General features: G+C 35.3%; 1 non-coding gene across 1 annotated transcript; it reads left to right on the plus strand.

Moving 5' to 3' along the window:
• The first annotated feature begins 9527 nt into the window (after positions 1-9527).
• LOC131172321 (small nucleolar RNA R71) lies at positions 9528-9634 on the plus strand. The gene has a single exon (XR_009142803.1). It is a non-coding gene; the product is annotated as a small nucleolar RNA R71 (small nucleolar RNA).
• Positions 9635-10245: the final 611 nt, after the last annotated feature.

Below are 10245 nucleotides of genomic sequence, written 5' to 3' on the forward strand. Positions count from 1 at the left end.
CTATCTACTAAGTTGTCCAAGTGTGACTTCTGGTTGAATGAAATTGCATTTCATGGACACATAGTGTCAGCTGATGGGATTAGAGTGGATCCCAAGAAAATAGAAGTAGTGATGGAATGGAAGCCTCCCAGAAATACAACTGAGGTCAGAAATTTCTTGGGGCTAGCTAGGTATTACAGAAGATTTATGAAGGGATTTTCTTTAATAGCTGCTCCAATGACTAAGTTGTTACACAAGAATGTCAGATTTGACTAGAATGACAAGTGTCGGGCCAGTTTTGAGAAGTTGAAGGCTATGTTGACAGAAGCACTAGTGTTAACATAGCCAGTATCGGGAAAGGACTTTATGGTCTATAGTGATGCCTCTCATAATGGGTTAGGGTGTGTATTGATGCAAGAGGGGAAGGTGGTCGCCTATGCTTTTAGGCAGCTAAGGCCACATGAATAGAATTACCCTACCCATGATCTAGAACTTGCAGCAATTATCTTCGCACTGAAGATATGGAGGCACTACTTGTTTGGTGAAATGTGCTACATTTACATAGACCACAAAAGTCTGAAATACTTGCCAACCCAAAAGGAGCTCAACCTTAAACAGAGGCGATGGATTGAGTTCCTGAAGGACTATAATTGTGCGATTGACTACCATTTGGGAAGGCAAATGTAGTTGCTGATACTTTGAGCAGAAAATCCATCACAGCTTTGAGATCATTGAATGCCCGTCTATCCTTAGCTCGAGATGGAGCTATTTTGGCTAAGTTGCAAGTGAGGCCAAACCTGCTGCAGCAGATTTTAAATGGGCAAAAGGTAGATGAAAAGTTAATGACTACTATGAGAAGAATCTCAGAAGGGAAAGAAACTGACTATGAGGTAAAAGCAGATGGGTGTCTGTACTACAAAGGAAGAGTATGTGTACCAGATGATGGGGGATTGAAAGCCAGTATTCTAAAAGAGGCACACACCAGTGTTTATGCTATACACCTAGGAAGTACAAAAATGTATCATGATCTGAAGCTTTATTATTGGTGGCCTGGTATGAAGAAGGACATAGCTGACTATGTGACTAAATGCTTGACATGTCAGCAAGTCAAGGCAGAACATCAAGTTCCATCGGGTTTGCTACAGCCTATATGCATACCTGAATGGAAATGGGATCGGGTCACCATGGATTTTGTAAGTGGTCTACCTCTCACCTAGAAGAAGCATGATGTAGTATGGGTGATAGTAGATAGATTGACAAAGTCAGCACACTTTTTGCCAGTTAGGACTGACTACTCACTGGAGAAGTTAGCAGAATTGTATATCAGTGAGATAGTTAGACTGCATGGAATTCCACTTTCCATCATATCTGATTGAGACCCAAGGTTTACATCGAGATTTTGGAAGAAGTTGCATGAATCCTTAGGTACACAACTCCACTTTAGCACAGCTTTTCATCCTCAGATGGATGGGCAATCAGAAAGAGTAATCCAGGTAAACAATAGAAACCAATTGAACTAATACAAATATTGAACTGAAATGATAATAATAACATAAAATATATGTCAGGTCCTTGAGGATATGCTGAGGAGTTGTGTCATTGAGTTTGAGGGAAGTTGGGATAGATACCTCCCACTGGCAGAATTTGCATACAACATGTCACACCCTACTCCTTTGTAAGATGTAACATGATCCCGTAGTACACCTAATGAATTACCGTACTTTGTCTATCGATAACCCATTAGATATACTATAAGGGATTTTAAACAATTTTCGTGAAACTTAAATCATCGATTAAAATCTGGTGTTATAAAATTTTTTTCAAAATTTCGATAAAGTGCCGGCTGTGTTTTGAGAAAACAGTTCTTCAAACCTGAAAAGGAAAACACTCCCAACATGTTTTCTCAAATATAACTCCAATAACTTAATTTCAACTCACAATTCAAGTCTCAATAATCAAATCAATTCACTTTCAAACCAATCTCATCATAAAGAACATTTCATTGATTACAAGACTCAACATTAATATTACAAAACTATTCATATAAATAAAATCTCAAATTTTCATTTACAATAATTTACATTTAATCACATACCACAATATTTTACAAGAGTTTTTATACAACTGCTCAAATAATTTACATACATATTATTACATAAATACATCAAAACCTATGTCCATGGGTATACCTATGATATACCTGGAGCTTATCTGAATGTCTCTTTAAAGAAGCTTACTCAATCGCTCTATGCTTTTTTCACCTGCAATAGCATACAAAGCTATCGCTGAGTGGTGAACTCAGTGGTGTACAACTATAATTTAAAGCATAGTACAATATACCTTAACAAAAATTACAGCAAATAATTTAGAAATCTGGATACTCATCAAATTTCAAAACTCAAAATATTCATTGCCAATAATATAAATCATTTATATAAAATGACTTTAATCACGAAATTCAATTTATCAAATCATAACTAACCATTTAAGGTAATTCCAACAAAATCAATTATATATAAATCATAATTGAAATCACAATTCTTTACTATTCAAAAACATTCTTTATCTCACTAACTATGCAAGACTAATCCGAAAGGGCCATCTTCGGGGTGATTCTAACTCCCTATGGTCGGGGAGGTCGAATCATCGTGCACAGTACACACCACAATAATGAATCTTCCAAAAGGGCCATAACATAAAAAATAAAAAAAAATAAAAAAGAAAAAACTTAGATCTAACCTCTAATAAGAAGAGAATCTACGCCTGTGCACGTGCCATGGTAATCAAAACACAACTAACTCCATTATCTTCTCAATAAATAAGAGAGACGGGTAATAACCTAGTCAAGCATCTATAGTGAAATATAAAACAATATCACAATCTTTCTTGTGAGCATAAATCACAATACAATTCGATTCAAAGTCAATCCTAATATCCAATAATTTTTATGCTCATCACAATTCAAATCACAAATTTGCATTTTTTCCATGCAAATTGCCCATCACAATTCAAAACATGTTCTATCACAATTTTCCAAAACATAATTTATTCAATTAAAACAATGCTTAACACTTGTTAAAATACCATTTCACAAAGCCAAATTCATACATACTATAACAATTTCAACAATCATTGAATTAAATCCAATGCTTCTTAAACATAATACATAAGAAAAATATGTCATTTAATCATATGAAATATTCAAAACAAAATCAGTTAAAAACTAGTTGTGCACAAACCTGATTTGAGTCACCCTTAGGCCTTGACTCAATGTTCCTTATGCTTCTCAATATCCTTTTCAACTGAAACACACAATTTAAATTGTTTTAGTACTCAGTTAAATTGTTTCTAACAATAAAATCCAACATCTAAATTTTCTTGGTACTATTCTCTTCAATTCATTTCATTAGTCAACTTATAATGTTCAACCCTTGATGTACTCTAAGTGAGTCAATTCTAATGTTACCAATATGTCATATTTTATATCCCTTTAGTGTTGGTATATGTTACCAAATTCATTTTCAAGTATATTACATTTTATTGCAATTTGTCGGATTTTGGTATACTAATTTGACCTAGCCGGACGACCTAGTTCTCTCGATTTTCAGGTTTCGGTCCAAACTACAAATTTGTAGTTCTATGTCTCATTACACGTGGGGAAAAATTTCAGGTTATTCTGAGTTGTGTAGACCAAGATATAGTCAATTTACCAATGCTGAACAGAATGCACTAAAATAGTAGGCTTAGGTCATTTTTAGGTCACTTTTGGTTCAGTCAGTTTTGGTACCTAAACTAGTGCAAGCTATTTGACTTGGTTTTGGCCATTTCTGGGCTTTGGTGTCTTCATAAGAATTGTAGATCTATGTAAACTATTCATGGTAAAAATTTCAGGTCATTTGGACCTGTTTTGAGTAAGTTATGGTCAAAACACTAACTGCTGTCCAAATGGTCAATTTTCAGGCTTTCAAGTCACTAATCCGGATTTGATTATTTTTCAAGTCACCATCTAGACAGAATTTAGGTAAGCTTCCTTCATGAAAGTTGGCACATTTTGTGCCTAGTTTCACCTCCAATTGGTCTCATACCAATTGGAGTCACACACTTAAGGTTCTAAGCTAAAACATACACTACCCTACTACACACTTCTCATCACTTATCAATTACATATTCAACACTTACCAAATTACTTCTTTCATGCCAATTCTGGTTTGTACCTTACCATTAACACCTTTAACAACACATTTTTGGTCATTTTGGACAGCTTGTAACCATTCTTAATAAGCACACTATAATACAGAATTTTCCAAAGTCCATTTACATCATTTAACCACATGAACATACCCCATTTACATACCCAATTCCAAACCATTATACACATATCCATGCCGCCATCAATAAACAACATCTTAAACAACCATAAACAAGTAAAAACAAGCTACATATATTAAATTTCCATGGCTGCCAAAATGTACATCTCTATTAAAACATCAAACTTTAAAAATTCTTTCATAAATCAACTACCCACAACCTTGGTTACACTTTTGATGAAACAAGAATTGAAAACACTCACTTACCACTTTTAAAGTTCTTCAAAACCTCACCCAAACTTCTTCTTTTTGCTGCCAATGTTTTCCCCAAGCTGAGTATGCAAGGTTTAATGAAGGATTTATGGTGAAAGGAAGCATGAATAATGGATGCATGGGTGTGGATGTGAGTTTGGCCATGGAGTCTCCCATGGAGTTCATTTCGGCCACTCTTCCAAAGGTTGAAGATGATAGAATTTTCTGTCCAAAGGTTGATTAAAGGTCCACTTAAGTGATGTTAGTGGAGCACTAATTGATTAAAAATCTATTTTAATGTTAAACTTTTCAATTTTTGCAATTTGGCCACCACACTTTCACTATTTACATAATGTATCTCATTTTAATTTTTCATGGTATTTTAAAAGTTTAATATCATTTATTTTTAATGGACATTTAGGTCAAAAGACAACTTGGGGTGTCAAATGACCACAATGCCTCTATTCGGGTTGCATTCCCGATTTTTTGGTAACACCGAGTTTTATCATTTCCTCGATTTCTCGTTTTTCTTTGTACTAATTAACTAATTTTTCTTTGATATTTCTAATGATATTTATACTTCAATAGATGTTTATTTAAGTCTTAAAAATATTTTTTAGAGTTTCTCGCGGTCCAGGGCTAGTCAACGGTCCACGCCGCAACTTCCCAGTGCGGTCACCCATCGCTATGGTTCTCGGCTCGTTTAACTTAGTTACATTTCATTGCTATTATTTTTCCTTTGTTTTTCTTATATTTTCTTTTCTTGTATTTCATTATTTTATGTCTCCTCATCAATATTTAAGTTTAGTTCGAGGCATCCTAGCTATCCAGATAACACTGGTCAAGAAAACAGTTGAACGCACTACCGAACATAGGGGTGTTACACAACAATAGCTATCAAGCTAGTATCCAAATGGCCCCGTATGAAGCACTGCATGGGAGGAAATGTAGAACTCCAGTGTGTTGGACTGAATTGGGTGAAGATAAACTGGTAGGACCAGACCTGGTGAAACAGACTGAGGAGAAAGAAAAACTAATCAAAGCCAATTTGAAGGTTGCCTCAGACAGACAAAAATCTTATGCCGATCTGAAGAGAAAAGAAATAGAATATGCAATTGGCGACAAAGTGTTCCTCAAGGTGTCACCGTGAAAGAAGCTACTAAGGTTTGAAAGAAAAGGTAAGTTAAGCCCTAGGTTCATTGGCCCATATGAAGTCATTGAACGTGTGGGTCCAGTGGCCTATAGGCTATCTTTACCACCAGAGCTGGATAAGATCCGCAATGTGTTCCATGTATCTATGCTAAGAAGATACAGCTCAAATCCTTCACATGTCATCTCCATGAAAAAAATTGAAGTACAACCGAATTTGACATATGAAGAAGAACCCATACGGATCCTGGCTCGGGAAGTGAAAGAGTTGAGGAATAAGTAGATTCCACTGGTGAAATTGCCTTGGAGGAACCACAACACCGAGGAGGCAACTTGGGAAAGTGAAGAAATGATAAGGTAATAGTTTCCTCAACTGTTTGCGTCAGGTAAATTTCGAGGACGAAATTTTTATTAGAGGGGAAGTGTTGTAACATCCTTACTGTAGCAATTCCGTACATTCTACTATTCTGGTGACCAGTGTCGGTCCGAATAGTTAGAACGTCTGGAAAAATATTTAAACTAAAGTAAAGAATCATAATTAACTCAAATATTAATAAGAACAATTTAGAAAAAATTTTAGAAATAAAATACAACCAAGTTAAATGAGTCGGTGCCCTAGTGATGGGTAACCTAGTGGGAAGTTATGGTCCTCGCAACTAGGAGCCCTAGACCAAGAAGAAAATTCATAAAATAATTTTTGAGACTCCAGAGAAGAGTCATTGAGGGTTTTATGGCATTAGAATTCCAAGAAAATGCTTAGAAAAATTTTTCAATCGGTACAGACAATTTTAGTCTGTTAAGCCAAACGGAGGGCATTTTGGTCATTTCGCCTTTAGAGGTGATTTTTGGCCTACTTATCCAGTTAATTAAATAATTATTATGATATAAAATATGAATAAATATTGCTAAAAATTAAATTGAAAATGAGTAGAGAAGAAAAGGAAAGAAAATGAGATTAAATGACAATTTTGACATCACATGATGTCATCAACCCTTTTTCCACCAATTACAATTAAAAGCCACTAAATTAAGTAATAAAAGAAGATAAAGGAAACCAAAAAAATAATAAAAACACATCTTCCTTCTCCCTCATCAACCAGCTGAAACCTCTCTTTCCACCCATTCCACCATTAAAGCTCGCAAAAGCTTCAAACCTCACCTCATCTCACCTTGAAACCACTACCTAGCTTCACAAAAAATTGATCTTGCAACTTGAACATCCTCTAGGCAGCCAAAAGAGAAAGGAAAAAGGGAGTTTGGTTAGCTTGAAATTCAGCTCCAATAAGGTTAGTGTCCAACTCTTACTACTTTTGGTTTAGTTCATGTTTAATGGCATGAAATGAGTAGAAAATATAAGAAAATAAAATAAAAAGGTGTGTGTGTGCACCCTAAAAATTTTGGCAGCTAGGGTTGGTTAGGGTTTGATGATTTTGCTTAATACCAAGGTGGTTATAAGCAGCCCTTGGTATTAGATGAGTGATTGAACATAGTTGTGTAAGTGAAATGCAAAGATTATGCATGTATGAACATGAAAAAAATTGGAAATTTGAACACCATTAGGGTTTGCTCATGCAATGGTATGTTAACCTTGTAATGGTCAATTAGTGACCATTTGAATGTGTGTGAGGAGGAATTGAAGTGAGTAAGGATGTTGGAGTTGAAATTTGATATGCTGCCCTTGGTGACCTGCAGGACAGGTTGTGAGTCCAACAGGTTTGGGCAGCTATAAATGGAGTTGAAGAGGTTCAATTGGTACAAGGCCAATTGGACATGAAACTAGACACATAGTGGCACAACTTTTGTGAAGCAACCCTGCCCAGAAAACCAAACCAAGTTGACCTAAAAATTGCCCTAATCCGGGTGACTTTCATTCTGCCTGGGCAAAATGACCAAATAAATAGTGTTTATTCATTTGGTCATAACTCAGTGTAGAAAGGTCCAATTGACCTTAAAGTTTACCAGAAGATAGCTGAGACATGGACCTACAACTTTAATAGAGAAACCAAACCCAAATTTTTATCATAACATGTTCAAAAAGTGACCTATAATCAGTGTACAAAACATTGTAGATTTGGTTCTGTCCAGAAAATCTGGAAAATTTACAATCCGGCCAGTTATGGTATTTAGGCCATAACTTGAGCTACACAACTCCAAATGGAGTGATTCAAAAAAGGAAATGTAACTAGACACAATAAGAAACAACTTTCATGAAGACAACTTTTCCAAATTCCTACTATACAAATGACTAATAGAATAGTAAACTTAGTGCTTGAAATCTAAAAATTGTGAATAACTAACACTAAGCTTTGAAATGGTATTGGCAACCAATGCCAACAATTTTAGAATACAAAATGTGGTATGTTGGGAATAATAAAACCAATGTACCTATTGTCTATGCAAAAGTCAATATTTTAGTTGACTAATGAAATGAATAGTAACACTTAAACTTCAATTTCAAGAATTGTGTAATTTAAAAGTGTAACATGCCCTAGTACACCTAATAAGATTGGTTTGGATAGGTTGGCATGCTAATAGAGTTCAATTAGCAGTACTGCACATGGCATTATGCCATTATGTGATTTTATGGCTTTTAGCCATTCTGACATTGTGATGATACTTGGCCTTGTGCCTAATGTTTATTACAGCTTATTAGCTGTTCTACTGCACACCAAGAGATACATATGTGACCGATAGTGTGACGGCCTGAGGTACTTGATACCCAGTGCCAGTTTACCCGTTTATCCAGTCCAGTCATCCAGTATAGGTTACTTGGGCAACCGAAAATGAAAGTGGATAAATTTAAAGAAATAATGAATATAACAAGTACAAAATAAATAAGACTACAAATAATCATCGAAAATTTGTAAGCAATGAGACATCAATACATTCACTGCATATTTATTTCCTGTTATTTCTTTTTATTCTATTATTGATACCACTAAGCATTATTGCTTAGCGCATTGCTTTTTGCCAAGCATAGGTTCTGAAGAGACTGACAGAGAGCCCAGTAGACCACAGACTGGGTGAGACCATCTACAGCTCTGCATAGTGTCCATGTCACCTCATAGACTTCATTGCATTGGTAGGACACTAGGTTTCATTTTGGTATTTTGTAAATAACTTTTATTTTCTCATATATTATTGAGACTTATGCAATATATTTGGTTATTAATGTAAATAGTGAAAATTTGTGCTTATAAATGAAAAATTGAGTATATATTTATGACTTGTTTATGAATATCATATGAAATGAATGAATAAGAAATGGAAATATTGTTGAAAAAAATATTGAGACTTTGTTGATAAAATGGAGTTTGAGAATGATTGAAAACATATTGGAAGTGTTTTTCACAGGTTCCGAAGAACTGTTTTCTCCATTTTTAGTCGGTACTCCGCCGGATTTTCTATAAAATTTACGGAACCTCAAATAAATTTATGTTTTCAATAAATGACTTAAATGAATTATACTTCACAAATTGTACTTCATATCCATGAAAGAAATAAATAAGGAAGGATAAAAGTAATTGAAATAAAATAGGGTGTTCCAGTACACCGTGTAGCATATCTTACTCGGCTGCACTGTAGATGGGTAAGGGGTGTCACGAAGTTAAATCAGAAATCTGTTTCTCAAGGTTAGATGTACTTACCTCATTAATCTTCATAGGTGTGTGATCCATTCTCATTCCAAACTGCTGAGAATTTGCTGCCATGTTAGCAATCAGCCTCCTGGCCTCTTTTGGTGTCTTGTCAACCAAAGCTCCTCCACTAGCAGCATCTATCATACTGCGGTCCATTGGTAGAAGTCCCTCATAGAAATACTGAATCAAAATCTGTTCACTTATTTGATGATGGGGACAGCTTGCACACATTTTCTTAAATCGTTCCCAATACTCATACAAGCTCTCTGCATTATACTGCCGGATGCCATAAATTTCTTTTCTTTTATTGGCAACACGGGAAGCAGGAAAATACTTCTCCAAAAATATCTACTTCATCCCATTCCATGAGTTGATAGATCCGGAAGGAAGGTAATACAACCAATCCTTAGCTATGCCTTCTAGTGAGAAGGGAAAAGCTCAAAGCTTGATTTGATCCTCTGAAACTCCTTGAGGTTTCATGCTGGAACACACAACATGAAATTCTTTTAAATGCTTATGTGGATCCTCACCTGCAAGACCATAAAACTTAGGCAACAAATGGATTAGTCCAGATTTTAACTCAAAAGCAACATTTAAAGCAGGGTATTGAATACACAAAGGCTGTTGTTGTAGATCACGAGCAACCAACTCTTTCAAAGTCCTAGCAGCCATGGTTTCGTTTCAGAATTTGAATCCAAATCTGAATCCAAACCTTACTCCCTTGGAGATTGGACTCCTTCAAATGTATTCGGAATCTGCCTAGCTTGCTTAGCCAATTTTCTCAACCATTTAGCTGTTTTTTCTACATCTGGATCAAAGATCAACTCACCAGATTGAGAAGTGCTTGTCATAAATAAAAAAAAAAATCAAAGTAAAAATAGAAAAATGCATTAAAACCCTAGAAAACAATCGAATTTGGC

This window comes from Hevea brasiliensis, chromosome 13, assembly GCF_030052815.1.
Source record: "Hevea brasiliensis isolate MT/VB/25A 57/8 chromosome 13, ASM3005281v1, whole genome shotgun sequence".
NCBI classification, from domain to species: Eukaryota; Viridiplantae; Streptophyta; class Magnoliopsida; order Malpighiales; family Euphorbiaceae; genus Hevea; species Hevea brasiliensis.